Consider the following 23,333-nt stretch of genomic DNA (forward strand, 5'->3'; position numbering starts at 1 on the left):
TAACCACATTCCAGTTGCCTCCTGTAATGTGATAATGATCTGGGAATTTACATACTAGGTTGTATATTTCCAAAATAAAATTCTGTTGTCTTTGGCATGGGCCATATATACTGTGAAAAAGGATTTTCTTCCCATCTTTGGGACCTGGGGTTGTGAAAAAACACCATCTACCATACGGGTCAGAATTGTATTCTATGATTGATTCATGAAATTATTTTTTAATTATAATGGCCACTCCTTTGGAATTAGTGCTATCTCCAGCTGCAATTATATATTTTATCAATTTTCTATTTATGTCCCCCCTCCAGTCATCCTTAAGCAAGTGTGTTTCTTGAATAAAACATATACTCACCTCTGATTTAAAAACTAGTTGCATCAATAATTTTTCCGTATTTTTATCTTGCAAGCCTGTCATGTTTCATGACTGTATTGTCCACATTTCTAGAATTTACATTGTAGAGTAGATATTATCATTTTTAGTTTGAGGTATTTGACTTTTCTACAGGCTCCCATCATATTTTCCGCAGGTGCCCTGGTATCAATTTCAAGTTTAGTAGCACTATGCTCCTTCAATCCTACCCCTGTGCCTAACCACCTATCCTTCTTGTCTGAACGAGCTTGAGACAGAAAGATTACACCCCGAACCCTGAGTGAATAAGATGTTGAAAGAATAAGAGTGTAACCTGTATATTTTATTTTAATAACCCGCAAACTAAGAAAATATAGGTTTTGTACTGGTTATCCACAGATCGTGTTTATTAAAATGAGTGTCATATTTAAGGCTAGTCTTATTCCTAAGAAAATAAATAATAAGGGAGTTAAAAATGATTCCAACTATCTAATATATCAAGGAGTATGTTCAACAAAATGTCTCAATTATGACAATCAAGAAGATCAGCAGGAAAAATTCTAAACTATACACATATTTAGGACTATGTAAATGTTGTCCAGCTTTTTATGTTGGTCGTACTGAAAGACAACTGAAAAACAGGATTTATGAGCATATTTATGCAATTGGGAAATTGAATTTGAACAATGCCCTTGCTAGGCATATTAAGTCCCACCCCTTACATGAATTTAGTTTTTTAGTATTAGAAAAAGTTTTGGACAATGGAAGGGGAGGTCCAAGTGATTTGAAGTTGGACGAAAAAGAATTGACATGGCAATTGAAATTGAATGCAGTCACAGCCCCAGGTCTGAATGATGCTGTTTCTTTTAAAAGTATTTTAAAATTGAGGGCTTTGACAAGATAACATATTATTCCTTATATTGAATGTGTATTTTTGTATACTAAAATTTTTTTGTATAGAAATTTATGTAAGTAATATATATGTATGATTTTTATTTTTGGATGAATGTGAAAATATGTTCGGGTTACGGGTTCTTTTAAATTAGGGCTTGTTTCATTGATTGGTTCCGTAATGTCATGATTTGATAATTTATTTAAATGGTGATTTTTTTTTGTACTGTCAGTTGTCTGAAGAAGTTTGCTGAAACAGTAAACAAAAGCACTAACCGTATTTACTTGGTGTGGTTTCTCTTTCTTTTATTTAGTTCATTAGTTTTTGTTTTGGTTTGATTTTTCTAAACTATACACTATTTGCATTTGAGGGATTTGTAGTAGTTGGCCTATGTCAGACCGGGGTATAGTCTAGGTCTTAACTACATTACTGTGAATTAGAGTAATTGTTAAATTCTATATAAATTCTTACATACTTTTTTTATATTTCCAGATGCTCAAACTCAAACATGGATATAAAGATCTATGTAAGATAGTAATAAAACACAAATACAAAAGTACTCTTTTGAATATTCAGTACAGAAGACTAGTAGATAGCATGTTTAAAAAATACTTCCTGAATAATTGCAGTGGTTTAATGCTAAAACAAACAATCATTCACTGGTCTGTCTGGATTACTTAATATCCCCTGTAGGAAGTATAAGTACTTTACTTTCCAGGGGTCCAGGGGTTGTTGATCCATCCCTGGTGTTGTGCAAAACAGCTAGTTTCTTAATGATCTGGTTGAGGAGATTATATCTCCTATAGTTATATGTTTAACTAATTCAGTTTAAAAGTGTGATAGTCAAACAATAAGAACACAATAACATGCAATAAATCTGGGAGCACAACAGCAGGAACTACACGGTAGTGTAATAGCAGTCACAAACATTTCCCCCTTTCCTCATACAAAACATTCAGTTCCAATGATATCATACAGCTAGCTACATCCTCTTCATGGTCTTTCCATAAAGATAAGTTACTGTACACATATAAGCTAATCGCCTCTTTTAGAATCTCTGGCTAATTTAGGGCAATGCTGGCAGTGTACAATTGCTTATGCATTAATCTATTTATTGTGTATACCTTAATCTTCTGATTTAGTTGCATTAATAACAGATACTTGCCAACTGACCTTCAAATTTTACACCGCAACATATAAGCATAGCTGCTAGCTGAAACACTGTAAATAAGAGAAACATACCCGCCAACACTGCAACTTATTTTCATAACAAAATGAACACCTTTATCCTAACAGGACAAAGGTCAGTCATAGCAAGGCATGAATTCTCTTTTTAAAATTAACCGTGAGGTTAAAGATGCATCTAAAACTGGTAGGCTGCTGCTTGTTTTCCTAAGAACTAAGTACATTAGAAAGGAATTTCATTGCCGCACTAACTCTGACTTCCGAATATGGCATGAGGGTAACTCTTAGTGAAACAGCAAGCAGGATTCACTTTGCTACATAAATCTCTTATCAGGGTTTGCTTTGCTTAAAAACAACGTATAACCACTAATGTACAAGGCAGTGGTACAAAATGCAGCTTCGCGCTGGACAGGCTGGTATGCAGCAAACTGGTAAGGGGGCAAGAACTGAAGAAATGTTGACCCGTACCTCATATATGGTCATACATTAGATTGGTATCCATAGCACTTAGTCAAGTCTTTAGCGAAAAGTGATCACAGGGCATTTCTGAGTGTTGACACAAGTTCTTACTCAGAATAGCACCTGCCATAAAACAGCTTATATTATTAATATTCCTGGGCTTTCACTCTGATCTTGAGGGTTCATTTCCGGTTTCACTAAGGGTTTCTATAGTTTTCAGAATGGAGAGCTTAACTTGATTTACGGGGAAAAGAGTAGAAGATGTTGGTGTCTGGATATATATACAAAGACAAGCAATTTGTTCCTCGAAAACAGGTTCATGGTTCCGGAGCTTTGCCAAAGCATTTAAGGAATACAGCTTTTGCTTCTTTAGGTGAGTCAACAGCAAACTTCACATCATTGTTGTAGAATGTTAATGTATTTGGAAAGCACATTTGGAATTTTACATTACGCTTGATTAGGTTCGCACATTATGGTGAGAGACTGTCTTTTTATTTTGATTGACAGTGGGAGATCTTGTGCTATGGTAATTTTATGGACATTCCACAATATTAGCTTTTGTTTCTTGGTGGCTACAAGTATTTTTGTGTATCTTGATGGTTCAAGATCTTGCCATATATTTGTCTGGCAAACCTCTTATGAGGATATTGTTATGCCTGCTCCTGGCTTCAAGATCGGTAATTTTCTGTTATATTTCAACAAGCATATTATCTTTGGTGCTCAATTCATCTTTGAGTGTTTTATCATATATTCATTTGCTTGCGTTCTATCTTATGTTTGGTTCATGCGGTCAGTGATTTGACTTATAGTGTTCCGAAAAGTAGAGAGTTGAACAGAGAAGTCTTGCACTGCTGTTTGAATTGGCAAAATAGGTTGTTTAAGTTCATCCATCTGAAAGGTGGCTTCTGTTTTTTGTTTTGCGGTGGACTTGGAGGTTTCTTGTTGTTGCTTCAAGGTTTTCTGCTTCTTAGATAAAAACTCTTTTTCGGGAGAGGCTATAGCCGATAACTTCATTTTAGTGGTTTGTGTTATCCAGTTCCTTAGCCATTTTTAAAGATTTAGAAGGTTCAATTTTTGCTTGCTGCCAGAAGTCTGGAAATTACCAGGCCTATACCTTACACGTGGTGAGGAATTCCAGGAATTTTCAGGAATAAAGATAGGAGTTTTCACTAGGATATAGCTTTAGAAATCCCTCTAATGTTTCAAGTTCTGATGTAGACTAACTTTTCCTTCAGTAATATTCTGTCATTAGTACGTTTGTGTGGCTTTTTACATATTTTAGAAAAGTGTTGTTAGAAGCTTCGTGGAGAGGGTGCTCACTGGACGTCCACCATCTTGAAATCATGTTTTTGATAATTTGATGGGGAATGAGTGTTTCATTATAGATTTGTTTGTGGCCCTGGGTTTATCATACCACTGAACCACTGCAGCTAAATATTTAGCCATTAAGTCTGTAAACCACACTTAAGAAAATCACATTAACTCTTATTAGACTACCAGGTGAAAAGAAATACATAGACTTGCATATTTATAACAGGTTTTGCTGCAGAAAAGTCTATTTGTAGCTACTTGTGTTCAAGAGTAGGTATGCAAGGCACTTGCACCCCCTGGCCTAAATGAATTAATTTTATTTTAATTTAAAAAAGTTTTTTTTTTTTTTTTTTTTCAAAGAAAGGGCATTCCTTTTTTGCATCCCAGTTTGCACTGGAACCATAGAGAGGAGGAGGGAAGCAGAGAGCTGCCCTCCCACTTTTACAGCTGCAAGACCTGACTCAATGTGCCGCACGCTGTAATTTAAATCACAAAAGTCTGGGAAAAAAAACTATCGGATCGGTTCCTGGTAGTGGTAGCCACACTGTCAACTCCACAGGTCAGTAAGTAAGCTCCATTTCATTTAATTGGTTGCAGACTGAGCTATGATGCAGAGCTGTGTCATTTAAGGGGTGTAAGCTTTCATTTCTAAAAGCAGGCGTTTCTTATGCAGAGCTGTCCTGTGCTCCGTTTCATTTAAGCAGGCTGTTTAATTTCATTATAAAGAGTTAGTTTTGAATTTTAAATAACACAGCTGCCTGGTAAAACTTTCTTGATCAAAAAGGTTATAAATAACAACTATATGCCTGGAGGAGATAAATAAAATCATAACATACAATCCCTTCACTATTGTTGTGGTTATGCCATACTTTTAAATTAAATGTAGCAACCTGTTTTATTTTTACATCTCAACTGCACAAATACCAGGTATATCTAAATGCATATTACAGATGCTGAGTAGAACTGTTGGGAGGGAATGGAATGCCATTTAGTAGTAAGTGTAGTTTTAAGTGTTATTTTCCATAATTTCTGTAATAAAATAACTAAAGCAGTTACCTTAGTTCATATACTATATGGCATGAGTCTGACACAGCGCCAGCAACTCTAACCCTGTGGGTTCTGTCCTTAAGCCAGTTTGCAACCCATCTTGTGACATATGGGTTTACATTTAAGCTGGTAAGTTTTTCTACAATACCAGTGGGGTATTGTGTCGAAGCCTTGCAAGGTCAAGGTAGTCTGTATGGACTGCCTTTCCCTCATCAATGGCCTTGGTGACTGTTTCAAGAAGTCAACCAAGTTCAAAAGGCATGATCTTCCCTTGACAAAGCCAAACTGGGTCGGGTCCAATGTCTGCAAGTCCCCTATATCTTTGTTTATGAGCTCCATTATGATCCTCTCCAATATATGTATGTATATATATATATATATATATATATATATATATATATATATATATATATGGAAACACAGCTGTTCAGATTAGAAAGGGTACAGAAGTATTTTACCAGTCAAATGAGATCCTCAAAGATAATAGACTAATGTAATAGACTGACGATGTTATCTCTTTTTTTCTATTAATTATAGCTTGATCAGGGGGGCCTTATTTGTTATATATAAATGTTTACATGCCAAAGGTTATAGTGCTAGTGTGGGGATAAATAAAAGAAATTATCAGATAAGTGCTAGACATAATAATCATCTTCTGGATAGTAGTGGTTGAAAAACCAAAGTTTTGAGAATTCTTTTCACCTTTGTGCTGATAGATGGAGGAATTATATTTCACTTAAAATTAGAAAGTTTGAGCCTGTTGCTCGATTAAAAAAAAATGTTTGGATATTTTTTTTTTCAAAACAAATTTTTATTGGTTTAACACAGGAACATGCAAAATACAATCTGACACTTAAGTGAATTAGCAATAGTTACAAGTATAGTTCCAGTATAATATCAAAAATAAAAACAACCAATTCTCTAAAAAACAACTAAATACACTATATACAGATAGTGCTACCAACTTGTAAGGAAACGGAAACCAGAGAAGCACCTAAAAATCATCATACTTTGTGAGTAGGGAGGAGATGTGAATTTGTGGACAACAGCAAATAGAAGGAAGGAGAACAAAGGAAGATGAACAGATGGGTCTTACTGCATATAACTACAAGTTCTACTGACTCATCCTCTCTAACTTACACCTGTTCATCCAAAATATGATCGAAGATGAGTTTCCAAAATTTCTGATAATAGATGTGTTTGTTTATATTTCTTATACATTTTTGAGAGGCTATATATTTAGTTGCCATATTTCTAAACCCATTCCAAGAAGGTTTGGTGCAATCTAGCCATTTTTTTGTAATGTGTAACTTCATTAATAGACAAAGAGTAATTAGGACATGATATTTCAGTTATGAAAGCTTGAGGTTTATAATATGAAGGATAGCTAGTTCCCATGAAAGACTTGATTTTTGATAGCCCATTTTCTTTAGACGTACCTTAAGTGAGTACTACAAATTATGTGTGTGTTTGCAGAACCAAAAGACATGTAGGAGGTCAGCTTGAGGAAATGAGCAGCATGGGCAGGATGGGGAGACTTTAGTGTTGAATGTGTTCATAATTGAGAGAGTATAATAGGTATTTTTGTTGATCATTATTTGGTGTAAACAAGTTTTTTTTAAAAATGGGGATAGCTTCATAGTTAATGCAATTGCTTTGAGTTTCTGTTCTGTGAATTCTCTTCCCTTTTGATCGCATTACTTAGAGAATAAAAGTGAGGATTCATATTTAATGGCATTGACCAGTTAGTAAGTATTTGTTGGCATTTTTTTTTTCCTGCTAGAAAGACTTTCAATAATTGTACCTAATCTGGTTATATCTTCTTCATTAAAAGGCATATCCTGATTAATGTTAATATAACATCTCTGCTCTGTCATAGAATGATGGTGTATTTATTGCTTACATTTAGAGTGCTTCTTAATCCTTGTAGCAATTTTTCTCTACGTTTATGTATGTTCCACACCATACAGTCATTGATCAAGGGGTAATCGGTGAGATTTAGCAGTTTATTATTTAGTTTGATATTAGGGTTCATGTGAATAGGTTGAAGGAAATGTAGGGACTTGTCCAGTTTGAGGGATTTCATAAAGTCCTGAAATATTTTTAATTTCTGTTTAAGGATGCTGTATATCTTAATGTTCCTGGGGTTTATTGGGATTATGAACAGAAAGGGTTTAGGGTTTATTTTATTAGTGTTCAGATGTTTATGCCAGATTTTAATACATGTGGGGAACCAGATGTCTTTTTTGGACAAAAACTCAATATTAAGATAATTCTCGTTGTACAGATAATCCAGTAATAAAGTTGAAAGTCCAGTAGGCTAAGACCCCCCCCCTTTTCTTTGGGGTAAGACAATTTAAGGTGGTTTATTCTAACTGATTTGGGAAGCGAGATAAATTTGGCCAGCTGTTTATTAACCCTTAGAAAGAAGTTGTTTGGAACAACAAAGTTTGAAGCATTAAAGTGATATAGTAGTTTAGGAAGGATATTCATCCTAATGATTGCTGCTTTAGAAAGCATAAAGAGGTTCATCTGTTGCCATCTATGTATTTCCTGAGTGATATCTGACCATACTTTAAGTAAATTATTCTGGTACATGGATGAATGGTTATGTTCATACATTATCCCTAGGTACTTGAAAGAATAATTTACTTTAAAAAGAATGATCAGAAAAGAGATGTTCTTTATGATGTAATAGATTAATATGGAAGATAAGGCATTTCTTCTGATTGACTCTGTAGTTTGAGATTCTTGAGAACTCATTTATTGATGTAATTATTTTCCTTAAGTCCATAGTTGGGTGCTCAAAATAAATATTTAAATCGTCTGCCAATGCAGATAAAATTATTTGGTGTCTAAGAATTTGGGAATTGAGTGATAGGTTCTTTGTGAGATGTAGAGGAAAAAGGGCCTAATGTACATATTAAATAGATGGGGGGAGGGGGGCAGCCTTGTCTCATTCCATTAGATATTTTTATGGGTTTTGATAATGTTTTATTAATGTATAAGTACATAAAAGTGTTATTGTATAAGGATTTAATTAAATTAATAAATTATTTGGGGATGTTGAATTGGGATATGGCTGATAATAGAAAGTTCCAGTCGACTCTGTCCAATGCTTTACAGGCATCTGACACTAGGGCATATCTCAGATTTCTTTCCTTCTTAGTAAGATTGATCATAGAATCTAAAGTTGGAGTATTGTCCCATGTATGCCTATCATGCATGAATCCAATTTGTTCAGGGCATAACTTTTTTAGTCTCTCAGCTAGTAGTGAAGATAAGATTTTAATATCCACGTTGATCAAGGAAATTGGCCTATAGTTATGAGGAATGTATTTGTCCAAGCTGTTTTTGGGGATAAAAATTGTTTTAGAGTTATTTAGATACTGATCATTTATACCATTTAGTTTAATGTAGTTTTAAACTCTTAAAATTATAGATGAAAAATTTTAATTGAAAGTTTTATAAAAGTCTGGCATATATCCATATGGACCCGGGCTTTCCTAATTTTAGATTATCTATGGCATCAATTATTTCTTGATGGTTAAGTGGGGCATTGAGAAGCTCTACCTGATTCTCATTTAATTTAGGAAATGTGAGGTTCTTAAAAAAATCTCTCAATTTCTCCCATAGGGGTTTATTGTATTTCCATCCCGTATATCTCTGAATATATTTGATGGAATATTTCCTTTATTTGTAGATGTGAACTGTATATCTTATCCTGGTAATAAAGTAATGAAATCCTCAAGGCTTCCTGTCTATTTTTGATTATCATCGCCAATGCTTTAGACGGAACTTGCTTCACTTGGAATATTTGACTATGGACCTTAGTTCTTGAAAAGAGTAATTATATTTATGAAGGTCAAACAATTTTAATTGTGTGGCATCAATTAACTTTTCAACATCAGGGCTTTTATCCAGCTGAGATCTCTTTTCTAACTCTTTAATTTCAGCTATAGTTATTTTCCTTTTCTTTTACCATTTTTTTATAGTATGAGGCTTTTTGGATTAGTATCCCTCTAAGTTTCACCTTACAGGCTGTCCATTTTATATCATACAGTATATTGGTGGCCTCTAGATTCTCTTCCAATTCTGTCAGCATATTTAATACCTCTTGTATCAGGTCTGATTTGCATAGTAAGTTGCCCTTGTTTATCTTCCTGGCTGATTTGTCTGACAAATTTAATTTCAATGTTATCTTTGAATGATCAGACAGATATCTAGGTTCAGAGTAATATTTAACTTCCCCTTTGGTAAAAGCCTCTGAGTTGAGAAAGAAATCTAACCTTGACCAGGACTTATGGCATTTATAATAATATGCATAAATGTTACTTTTTTGAAGGTGGTCATCACCAAAAGAAATAGGATCAATAAGGCACTGATCTGACATAAGTTCAGCTATGGCAGTTGATATTTGCAGGTTATGCATGTTTGGGTTGCTGGTGCGATCTAGGCCCAGATCTATAACCACATTCCAGTTGCCTCCTGTAATGTGATAATGATCTGGGAATTTACATACTAGGTTGTATATTTCCAAAATAAAATTCTGTTGTCTTTGGCATGGGCCATATATACTTTGAAAAAGGATTTTCTTCCCATCTTTGGGACCTGGGGTTGTGAAAAAACACCATCTACCATATGGGTCAGAATTGTATTCTATGATTGATTCATGAAATTATTTTTTAATTATAATGGCCACTCCTTTGGAATTAGTGCTATCTCCAGCTGCAATTATATATTTTATCAATTTTCTATTTATGTCCCCCCTCCAGTCATCCTTAAGCAAGTGTGTTTCTTGAATAAAACATATACTCACCTCTGATTTAAAAACTAGTTGCATCAATAATTTTTCCTTATTTTTATCTTGCAAGCCTGTCATGTTTCATGACTGTATTGTCCACATTTCTAGAATTTACATTGTAGAGTAGATACTATCATTTTTAGTTTGAGGTATTTGACTTTTCTACAGGCTCCCATCATATTTTCCGCAGGTGCCCTGGTATCAATTTCAAGTTTAGTAGCACTAAGCTCCTTCAATCCTACCCCTGTGCGTAACCACCTATCCTTCTTGTCTGAACGAGCTTGAGACAGAAAGATTACACCCCGAACCCTGAGTGAATAAGATGTTGAAAGAATAAGAGTGTAACCTGTATATTTTATTTTAATAACCCGCAAACTAAGAAAATATAGGTTTTGTACTGGTTATCCACAGATCGTGTTTATTAAAATGAGTGTCATATTTAAGGCTAGTCTTATTCCTAAGAAAATAAATAATAAGGGAGTTAAAAATGATTCCAACTATCTAATATATCAAGGAGTATGTTCAACAAAATGTCTCAATTATGACAATCAAGAAGATCAGCAGGAAAAATTCTAAACTATACACATATTTAGGACTATGTAACTGTTGTCCAGCTTTTTATGTTGGTCGTACTGAAAGACAACTGAAAAACAGGATTTATGAGCATATTTATGCAATTGGGAAATTGAATTTGAACAATGCCCTTGCTAGGCATATTAAGTCCCACCCCTTACATGAATTTAGTTTTTTAGTATTAGAAAAAGTTTTGGACAATGGAAGGGGAGGTCCAAGTGATTTGAAGTTGGACGAAAAAGAATTGACATGGCAATTGAAATTGAATGCAGTCACAGCCCCAGGTCTGAATGATGCTGTTTCTTTTAAAAGTATTTTAAAATTGAGGGCTTTGACAAGATAACATATTATTCCTTATATTGAATGTGTATTTTTGTATACTAAAATTTTTTTGTATATAAATTTATGTAAGTAATATATATGTATGATTTTTATTTTTGGATGAATGTGAAAATATGTTCGGGTTAGGGGTTCTTTTAAATTAGGGCTTGTTTCATTGATTGGTTCCGTAATGTCATGATTTGATAATTTATTTAAATGGTGATTTTTTTTGTACTGTCAGTTGTCTGAAGAAGTTTGCTGAAACAGTAAACAAAAGCGCTAACCGTATTTACTTGGTGTGGTTTCTCTTTCTTTTATTTAGTTCATTAGTTTTTGATTTGGTTTGATTTTTCTAAACTATACACTATTTGCATTTGAGGGATTTGTAGTAGTTGGCCTATGTCAGACCGGGGTATAGTCTAGGTCTTAACTACATTACTGTGAATTAGAGTAATTGTTAAATTCTATATAAATTCTTACATACTTTTTTTATATTTCCAGATGCTCAAACTCAAACATGGATATAAAGATCTATGTAAGATAGTAATAAAACACAAATACAAAAGTACTCTTTTGAATATTCAGTACAGAAGACTAGTAGATAGCATGTTTAAACAAATACTTCCTGAATAATTGCAGTGGTTTAATGCTAAAACAAACAATCATTCACTGGTCTGTCTGGATTACTTAATATCCCCTGTAGGAAGTATAAGTACTTTACTTTCCAGGGGTCCAGGGGTTGTTGATCCATCCCTGGTGTTGTGCAAAACAGCTAGTTTCTTAATGATCTGGTTGAGGAGATTATATCTCCTATAGTTATATGTTTAACTAATTCAGTTTAAAAGTGTGATAGTCAAACAATAATAGAACACAATAACATGCAATAAATCTGGGAGCACAACAGCAGGAACTACACGGTAGTGTAATAGCAGTCACAAACATTTCCCCCTTTCCTCATACAAAACATTCAGTTCCAATGATATCATACAGCTAGCTAAATCCTCTTCATGGTCTTTCCATAAAGATAAGTTACTGTACACATATAAGCTAATCACCTCTTTTAGAATCTCTGGCTAATTTAGGGCAATGCTGGCAGTGTACAATTGCTTATGCATTAATCTATTTATTGTGTATACCTTAATCTTCTGATTTAGTTGCATTAATAACAGATACTTGCCAACTGACCTTCCAATTTTACACCGCAACATATAAGCATAGCTGCTAGCTGAAACACTGTAAATAAGAGAAACATACCCGCCAACACTGTAACTTATTTTCATAACAAAATGAACACCTTTATCCTAACAGGACAAAGGTCAGTCATAGCAAGGCATGAATTCTCTTTTTAAAATTAACTGTGAGGTTAAAGATGCATCTTAAACTGGTAGGCTGCTGCTTGTTTTCCTAAGAACTAAGTACATTAGAAAGGAATTTCATTGCCGCACTAACTCTGACTTCCGAATATGGCATGAGGGTAACTCTTAGTGAAACAGCAAGCAGGATTCACTTTGCTACATAAATCTCTTATCAGGGTTTGCTTTGCTTAAAAACAACGTATAATCACTAATGTACAAGGCAGTGGTACAAAATGCAGCTTCGCGCTGGACAGGCTGGTATGCAGCAAACTGGTAAGGGGGCAAGAACTGAAGAAATGTTGACCCGTACCTCATATATGGTCATACATTAGATTGGTATCCATAGCACTTAGTCAAGTCTTTTGCGAAAAGTGATCACAGGGCGATTCTGAGTGTTGACACAAGTTGTTACTCAGAATAGCACCTACCATAAAACAGCTTCTATTATTAATATTCCTGGGCTTTCACTCTGGTCTTGAGGGTTAATTTCCGGTTTCACTAAGGGTTTCTATAGTTTTCAGAATGGAGAGCTTAACTTGATTTAAGGGGAAAAAGAGTAGAAGATGTTGGTGTCTGGATATATATACAAAGACAAGCAATTTGTTCCTCGAAAACAGGTTCACGGTTCCGGAGCTTTGCCAAAGAATTTAAGGAATACAGCTTTTGCTTCTTTAGGTGATGCAACAGCAAACTTCACATCATTGTTGTAAAAGGTTAATGTATTTGGAAAGCACATTTGGATTTTAACATTACGCTTGATTAGGTCCACACAGTATGGTGAGAGACTGTCTTTTTACTTTGATTGACAGTGGGAGATCTTGTGCTATGGTAATTTTATGGACATTCTACAATATTAGCTTTTGTTTCTTGGTGGCTACAAGTATTTTTTGTGCATCTTGATGGTTCAAGATCTTGCCATATATTTGTCTGGCAAACCTCTTATTAGGATATTGTTATGCCTGCTCCTGGCTTCAAGATCGGTAATTTTCTGTTATATTTCAGCAAGCATGTTATCTTTGGTCCTCAATTCATCTTTGAGTTTTTTATCATATATTAATTTGCTTGCGTTCTATCTTCTATTTGGTTCATGCGGTCAGTGATTTGACTTATAGTGTTTCCAAAAGTAGAGAGTTGAACAGAGAAGTCTTGAACTGTTGTTTGAATTGGCAAAATAGGTTGTTTAAGTTCATCCATCTGAAAGGTGGCTTCTGTTTTTTGTTTTGTGGTGGACTTGGAGGTTTCTTGTTGTTGCTTCAAGGTTTTCTGCCTCTTAGATAAAAACTCTTTTTTGGGAGAGGCTATAGCCAATAACTTCATTTTAGTGGTTTGAGTCTCCATGTTATCCAGTTCCTTAGCCATTTTTAAAGATTTATAGGGTTCAATTTTTGGGGCGGCCACAGTGGTGCTGCAGTTAGCTTTGCCACCTCACAGCAAGAGGTTCTCCGGTTCGATCCTCGGCTGGGGTGCCTTCTGTGCGGAGTCTGCATGTCCTCCCTGTGGTCGCATGGGTTTCCTCCGGGTGTTCTGGTTTCCTCCCACATCCCAAAGACATGCTGTAGGTGGATTGGACACACTAAATTGGCCATAGGCATGTGTGTGTGTGTGCCTTCTGTGGAAGGTCGGGCGCCGGGCTGGCAACTCGACACCGTAAAACTCCACTGCCAATCATGAGCGGACAGTGATCCACTGTGGCGACCCCTAACTGGGAAAAGCCAAAAGAAGAAGAATGTTCAATTTTTGCTTTCTGCCAGAAGTCTGGAAATTACCAGGCCTATACCTTACACGTGGTGAGGAATTCCAGGAATTGTCAGGAATAAAGATAGGAGTTTTCGCTAGGATATAGCTTTAGAAATCCCTCTAATGTTTCAAGTTCTGATGTAGACTAACTTTTCCATCAGTAATATTCTGTCATTGGTATGTTTGTATGGCTTTTTACATATTTTAGAAAAGTGTTGTTAGAAGCTTCATGGAGAGGGCACTCACTGGACGTCCACCATCTTGGAATCATGTTTTGGATAATTTGATGGGGAATGAGTGTTTCATTATAAATTTGTTTGTGGCCCTGTGTTTATCATACCACTGAACCACTGCAGCTAAATATTTAGCCATTAAGTTTGTAAACCACACTTAAGAAAATCACTTTAACTCTTGTTAGACTGCCAGGTGAAAAGAAATACATAGACTTGCATATTTATAACAGGTTTTGCTGCAGAAAAGTCTATTTGTAGCTACTTGTGTTACATGCATCTGGCTGGCTGGTGCCTGCAAGCACCAGAATACAGTGTGGCCTTGCACTTGAACTTACATAGTACTGAACATTGCAAGGGAGAGAATCTAAATTCAGCAGCAGAAACAAAGGAGCAAGCATACTTGTGCTTGTGTCCTTACCCAGTGACATTTGCATAAAACCCATTAAGCCTCTCCATACACTTACCTCATTTCCTCTCAGTCAACCTACATTCCCATTTAACCCTTTCAACCTCCCATCTCAACTAGCTTTCTTCCCCTACCTTCTTGAGTCTCATTACTATTTCTCTTAACCCCCACCTGAAAATGTCCCTGGACAAATTGGTTTGTTACCAAACCTCATTTGTATATTGGTCACAGGACAAAAAATGACACTGCTGCAGCACACGTGCTACTTGATACAATCACCACTGATTCACCCCTGATGAAAGGGCTCACAGACTGACACTGCTGAACATGCTCCAGAACTTGAATTGCTCTTGAATACATATAATGTGCCCATCATTAGATGCCACTTGATGTCTACCTTTGAACTCTGATATTTATTTATTTATTTACTTTTTCTCTTTATGTTAGAAGGATTAAGTCAGAGGACAAACTGTTTTACTTACCAGAAATAATGGACACTTCTATAGAGACTAATAAGCTAAACAAATTTGTGTTTGCTTACATGCTAAAATTTATTCTTGCTCTAGATCTCACTCATGTGTGAGAAGTTTGTTTCATAAAATTAAACTCTACATGTGTCTAGAAAGAAAAAAAATAATATTAAACTGTGGAAATGTTGCACTGTTACAGGATAAAAGCTTCTAACTAGTACTTTTCAAAGTTCTCTTCAAGCCGTTCTCCTTAAATGGAGCTGATTCTTAATGCTTGGATTCCTATGGGGAAAAAAAACATATAGTACTTTTCACTTAGTTGATGATTTCATTATATGTCCTTTGTGCCACACATTCCCTTTCTTTCCTGTCAAGACTTTGATATTCACAGGTGACAGTGTCAGTGATACCGTCAGATTACTGGACCAAATCACTGCCACAAAGCATCTTGTAGGATGCAGCATGCTATAAACAAGACATGCAGCACTTTAGTTTAGTATCTGTAAAGGATGATCTCTACCTTGCAATAAATACAGAAAGGGCAAACAGAGTTTTTCAAAGCACTAGCAAACAATTAATTTAATCATAGTATGGGAAAAGGTTAAAAGTAATCAGTGTAACACTACATATCAAACAGACATGGTTAAAGCAGACTGAGTGAATATAATTCTTAGTGTATTCCTAGAAAGACTAGCAATTACCCCCAAAGTAAGTACCTAAGATTAAAAAGATAAATAAATAAAGGAATAGATTCTCAAAAATGTGGTGATGATGTCCAGAATGACTGTCTATCTCATTTATCATCAGGTTAGCTGTGACTGCAGAACAGAATGAAGTGTAACAATTTTTGTAAACACTGGGAGGGAGGGTAGTATAGAAAAAAGACAGGTCTGCTAGTCTAACAAAGATGGTAAAGCAAATAGTTGGAATCCTGAAGAAAAGGCTTTTGTGGCAAGCTGCAATCTGCAGGACAGAAATCCACATGGATTCCTGGGATAAGGAACCATCTTAAACGTGTTAGCGTTTTATGACTTGACCACAGGAGAAAATGGCAGGTGAAGTGATGTCATACATGGTCTGCCTGAGCTACAAGAAGACCTTTGATTAAGTCAGACAGGTGGCTTTCTTGTAAACTAGAGGAGCTGGGGTATGACCATGACTTATGGACTGAATTACTGCATGGTGGAAGCAAAGCAGAAAGAAGGCTGTGGTGAGATGGACAACACCCAGAATAAGGAAGTAGGCTAAGTATTAGTCCTAGGGCCAGTACTCTTCAGTATATTTATTTCAGACATTTTGGAGGGAATATGGAATACCATTAACCATTATGCTAATAAACAAAGATAGGAATAGCAGTTGAAGACAGGAGGAAGAGTCTAAGCAACGATTTGGAAAGGCTGACCAAGTGATCATAAAGGTCACTAGGAGACTAAGCCATTTCCTCTGTATTTAAATGCATGATTTGTGATGTTGCAATGCACTTATTTGTATTGTTATTATTTATCTGTATAGGACAAGGCACAAGTGTTGTAGTTCCCAGTGCTGTGGTTAAAATGATGCCATGCTTTAGGAACATTGATTATTGCATACTTTTGCTTGGATTTTGTCTCAGAGATACAGCGATTTCATAGGCTCTTCTCAGGGTCTAGATCACATAGTCGAAGTTTAATAACTTCAAACACGGAATGTTCAAACCATCCTGTTTGAAGTTAAAAAAACTTCGACTATGGATAAAAAACAAACAAAAAACAAATCAAAATAAACTATTGTAAGCAAGGGGGCAATCTCCCCTGCACTGCCCACATGGGAGGCTGTGCCCCCCACTACTTAAATATACCAGCTCCGAGATCACACCACGTTGAACAAAATGGAAACCTCCCCTTACAGAGATTTCCGTTGAAACACGCAAACTTCTGCAAATTCGAACTTATAGTCTCGACCATATGAGGTTCGAACTTGCAGAAGTTTGACTATCTGATAGGAATCCTCTTCTCAAGTTGTAGGACTTAGTAGGATTGTGCTGTGTGACTGGACTACTGAAAATAACTTTAATCTGTGTAGGCAGAGTATGTACCATGTCACTCGGCAATTTCTGTATGACAGCAGTGCCTTTGGGTACATTTGTAACACATTCATGTTACTTTATGACCTGTTAATTAGGTTAGGAGATGGATACCTCCTATGATATGTCAATTTATACCTCAGTAAATTTATTGTGCAACTTAAATCTCTCCTTTTTCCCTTATGTATGGAGAAAAATATTGCTCTTGTGCATGCCTAAGAGTTATCAGTTTAATATCATGGTTTCTTCAGTTCATTGCGCAGTTTGCCTGTAAATTAAGTTCTGGCTGTGAACCTTAGGTTTATAGTATCATTAGTGCATAGATTTCTATTCCTGTTGATATGGATTTTTGCATGTGATAATACAAACTTGTCTGAGAAAAAAAGAACTCTTACATGGGTATATGCATACCATGTATTTGTCAGTGCCATATCTTAAGATGGCAAATTGGGTATGGGTATTTTCCAAACTATGTTTTGGAGGAGATTGGTAATCAGCATGTGTGTGGTATGCATCACGATGGCTCACTTTTTCCTGACATTTACGAGTGTTACTGTACTAGAACCTTAAATTGTCATATTTTATGTTTCTTCCTTTTTCTCTATTCATCTGAACAAATATTCTTGAAGTATATGTTCCTGGTTGGTGAGGTCAGCCTTCCTTGACTCCCATTATGTTTTAACAAGTTGAAAGCCTGATGGTCAATGGGGTTGGTGTATCCCGCATGCTTCATAGGGTCAGTGGTAAGCACGGCATGCTATTGGTCTTTCAGTTTTGGTTTAAGGTGTGATTTTAATACCTGGAATTAATTTCCTCCTTTAAGACACTCACAGGGAACCCACAAACAGATGTATCATTTAGTAATTTCTTAGGTGACAATAACTGAGTTGTAAAGATAGAGTTTATGTAAGCCACACATTTATTCTGTATTGTAGGTATTTGCTGCCCACTTTTATCAGACTGGGCACCTTTTTGTGCATATCAGTTAATGGGTTTCAAAAATCTGCCATTCCTCTGGAGGCTCACACTTCTGACATATTTTTTTTCTACGTTTCTAGACTGTTTGGTAACAAAGACTGATTTGTTCTGGGTAGTCACGGTTACAGGTGATAAGGGTGCAAGCCTACTGGGATGTGTTGAAGGGGCATTTATGTACTCATATCATCAGATAAAATTACAACTTAAATGGGGGGACACTATGAAGGTTTTCCTGGTCTTCTATTGGAGAAACAGGTAAATGCTAGATCAAAGGGCAGCTATAACTACAACAAGTGACAGTTAACTTGTTATGTTGTACAAGAAAATGGATTCTTTACATCACCAGCATAATTTAAAAATGTTCAAAGAGAAGGAATTACATGCTAAAATTTATTCTTGCTCAAGGTCTCACTCATGTGTGAGAAGTTTGTTTCATAAAATTAAACTCTACATGTATCTAGAAAGAAAAAAAATAATATTAAATTGTGGAAATGTTGCACTGTTACAGGATAAAAGCTTCTAACTAGTACTTTTCAAAGTTCTCTTCAAGCCGTTCTCCTTAAATGGAGCTGATTCTTAATGCTTGGATTCCTAAGGGGAAAAACATATAGTACTTTTCACTTAGCTGATGATTTCATTATATGTCCTTTGTGCCACACACTCCCTTTCTATCTTGTCAAGACTTTGATATTCACAGGTGACAGTGTCAGTGATATCGTCAGATTACTGGACCAAATCACTGCCACAAAGCATCTTGGAGGATGTAGCATGCTATAAACAAGATATGCAGCACTTTAGTTTAGTATCTGTAAAGGGTGATCTCTACCTTGCAATAAATACAGAAAGGGCAAACAGAGTTTTTCAAAGCACTAGCAAACAATTAATTTAATCATAGTATGGGAAAAGGTTAAAAGTAAGAAGTGTAACACTACATATCAAACAGACATGGTTAAAGCAGACTGAGTGAATATAATTCTTAGTGTATTCCTAGCAAGACTAGCAATTACCCCCAAAGTAAGTACCTAAGATTTAAAAGATAAATAAATAAAGGAATAGATTCTCAAAAATGTGGTGCTGATGTCCAGAATGACTGTCTATCTCATTTATCATCAGGTTAGCTGTGACTGCAGAACAGAATTAAGTGTAACAATTGTAGTAAACACTGGGAGGGAGGGTAGTATAGAAAAAAGACAGGTCTGCTAGTCTAACAAAGATGGTAAAGCAAATAGTTGGAATCCTGAAGTAAAGGCTTTTGTGGCAAGCTGCAATCTCCAGGACAGAAATCCACATGGATTCCTGGGATAAGGAACCATCTTAAACTTGTTTAAGTTTTATGACTTGACCACAGGAGAAAATGGCAAGTGAAGTGATGTCATACATGGTCTGCCTGAGCTTCAAGAAGGCCTTTGATTAAATCAGAGACAGGTGGCTCTCTTGTAAACTAGAGGAGCTGGGGTATGACCATGACTTATGGACTGAATTACTGCATGGTGGAAGCAAAGCAGAAAGAAGGCTGTGGTGAGATGGACAACACCCAGAATAAGGAAGTAGGCTACGTATTAGTCCTAGGGCCAGTACTCTTCAGTATATTTATTTCAGACATTTTGGAGGGAATATGGAATACCATTAACCATTATGCTAATAAACAAAGATAGGAATAGCAGTTGAAGACAGGAGGGAGAGTCTAAGCAAAGATTTGGAAAGGCTGACCAAGTGATCATAAAGGTCACTAGGAGACTAAGCCATTTCCTCTGTATTTAAATGCATGATTTGTGATGTTGCAATGCACTAATTTGTATTGTTATTATTTATCTGTATAGGACAAGGCACAAGTGTTGTAGTTCCCAGTGCTGTGGTTAAAATGATGCCATGCTTTAGGAACATTGATTATTGCATACTTTTGCTTGGATTTTGTCTCAGAGATACAGCGATTTCATAGGCTCTTCTCAGGGTCTAGATCACATAGTCGAAATTTAATTACTTCAAACACGGAATGTTCAAACCATCCTGTTTGAAGTTAAAAAAACTTCGACTATGGATAAAAAACAAACAAAAAACAAATCAAAATAAACTATTGTAAGCAAGGGGGCAATCTCCCCTGCACTGCCCACATGGGGGGCTGTGCCCCCCACTACTTAAATATACCAGCTCCGAGATCACACCACGTTGAACAAAATGGAAACCTCCCCTTACAGAGATTTCCGTTGAAACACGCAAACTTCTGCAAATTTGAACTTATAGTCTCGACCATATGAGGTTCAAACTTGCAGAAGTTTGACTATCTGATAGGAATCCTCTTCTCAAGTTGTAGGACTTAGTAGGATTGTGCTGTGTGACTGGACTACTGAAAATAACTTTAATCTGTGTAGGCAGAGTATGTACCATGTCACTCGGCAATTTCTGTATGACAGCAGTGCCTTTGGGTACATTTGTAACACATTCATGTTACTTATGACCTGTTAATTAGGTTAGGAGATGGATACCTCCTATGATATGTCAATTTATACCTCAGTAAATTTATTGTGCAACTTAAATCTCTCCTTTTTCCCTTATGTATGGAGAAAAATATTGCTCTTGTGCATGCCTAAGAGTTATCAGTTTAATATCATGGTTTCTTCAGTTCATTGCGCAGTTTGCCTGTAAATTAAGTTCTGGCTGTGAACCTTAGGTTTATAGTATCATTAGTGCATAGATTTCTATTCCTGTTGATATGGATTTTTGCATGTGATAATACAAACTTGTCTGAGAAAAAAAGAACTCTTACATGGGTATATGCATACCATGTATTTGTCAGTGCCATATCTTAAGATGGCAAATTGGGTATGGGTATTTTCCAAACTATGTTTTGGAGGAGATTGGTAATCAGCATGTGTGTGGTATGCATCACGTATGGCTCACTTTTTCCTGACATTTACGAGTGTTACTGTACTAGAACCTTAAATTGTCATATTTTATGTTTCTTCCTTTTTCTCTATTCATCTGAACAAATATTCTTGAAGTATATGTTCCTGGTTGGTGATGTCAACCTTCCTTGACTCCCATTATGTTTTAACAAGTTGAAAGCCTGATGGTCAATGGGGTTGGTGTATCCCGCATGCTTCATAGGGTCAGTGGTAAGCATGGCATGCTATTGGTCTTTCAGTTTTGGTTTAAGGTGTGATTTTAATACCTGGAATTAATTTCCTCCTTTAAGACACTCACAGGGAACCCACAAACAGATGTATCATTTAGTAATTTCTTAGGTGACAATAACTGAGTTGTAAAGATAGAGTTTATGTAAGCCACACATTTATTCTGTATTGTAGGTATTTGCTGCCCACTTTTATCAGACTGGGCACCTTTTTGTGCATATCAGTTAATGGGTTTCAAAAATCTGCCATTCCTCTGGAGGCTCACACTTCTGACATATTTTTTTTCTACGTTTCTAGACTGTTTGGTAACAAAGACTGATCTGTTCTGGGTAGTCACGGTTACAGGTGATAAGGGTGCAAGCCTACTGGGATGTGTTGAAGAGGCATTTATGTACTCATATCATCAGATAAAATTACAACTTAAATGGGGGGACACTATGAAGGTTTTCCTGGTCTTCTTTTGGAGAAACAGGTAAATGCTAGATCAAAGGGCAGCTATAACTACAACAAGTGACAGTTAACTTGTTATGTTGTACAAGAAAATGGATTCTTTACATCACCAGCATAATTTAAAAATGTTCAAAGAGAAGGAATTAGTAATATCTGTTTCTTAGACAAAGATTAAATAATTTTAGCATAAGCTACACTATCTAATCATCTCTGTTCCAAAGAGTATACAGAGTGAGTTTAATGTCATCTCTTTGATCTGGAACTTATGAATAATCTTATCTATTGGCAATGCTCTTTCCAGCTTGTTATAGCTGTCCAAATATTTGCAATATGTGTATACAGGTTCACATTGTATGAGCTCAAGCTGAATTTTGTTTAGTTAATTTGTCATTCTTTTGTGTTAGGTTTTTAATAACTTTCTTTAAATGCAACCATATTATGTAAATATGGAGCTTTTCTTCCCAGTCCTCTGAAAATAGGATATTATCTCAGTCAGATTTTCCTGGTAAACAAATATTAAATAAATAAATAAAAAATAAATAATCAAACATTGTTTGCGGTCACAAATGTCTTCTTAAGTAATCTAACTCTATGGTCTATGATGATAAAATCCCAGAAAGGGGGAAGAGGGCATGGCCCACCCAAGTACAAGATGGCAGCTTCACTGATATCCTGGTCAGGCTGCCTGAGGATAAACTAATAATTGTATAGGAAAGCTAGACGTTCCACACTTGATATAAAAGAGTCAGTAGCAGAATGATCATAAAACCCAAAAAATTACTGCTTATGAAAGTTAAAGTGAGGAGAGCTGAAAACACAACACTGACATTTCAGAAGGCTGTCAGTATTCAACAATCACATAGAGACCCATAATGTTGCAACTCTGTTTCAGTAAGCAAAACTGCAACAAATTAAAGTACAGGCAGCTATAGGAGATTATACAAATAATCAGAACATGTCTTACAAGTGGAAAGAGAACTGAAGGGAATGTAATCAAAAATAGATTATCTGGAAAACAGGATAAGATGTAATAATATTTAGGTATCAGGGATACAACAAAGTACACTAAGCAGTAAGATAAAAAACTTTGTATCTTCAATATTATGTGAAGTTATAAATTTATCAGATCAACTCTCTGCAAATACAGAGAATCCAATGATGCTGTGGAAATGGAAAGAGGACCATATATACCTCAGGTAAATCCTAATGCCACTAGGCTCCTTAAAATCAAAGGAATGTTGCTTTTTAGTTTTTTGTAATTTATATTAGCTGCAGATACACCTGGGTCCTCTGGAGCAGATGGATACTATGTTTCACTGAATACCTTTCTCTGACATCATTCAAGGTGAGGAAAAGTTTAGGAGTGCTAAAAAAGCAGTATACAGTACATGGCTTTTCAACAAGCATTCCATATCCATCAGTCATACTGGTAAACCATAAAGACAAACCTTTGAGATTCAAAAACAAGCCCAAGGCCTGGAGATCCCTGCAGATCGAAATGCAGGTGCCAAATGCTAGAAAACAAGGGGGGGTTTGGAACATATAATCTTAACACAGAAAACTGATTTGG

This window comes from Protopterus annectens, chromosome 17.part0, assembly GCF_019279795.1.
Source record: "Protopterus annectens isolate FY-2018-M chromosome 17.part0, PAN1.0, whole genome shotgun sequence".
Lineage (NCBI taxonomy): Eukaryota > Metazoa > Chordata > Ceratodontiformes > Protopteridae > Protopterus > Protopterus annectens.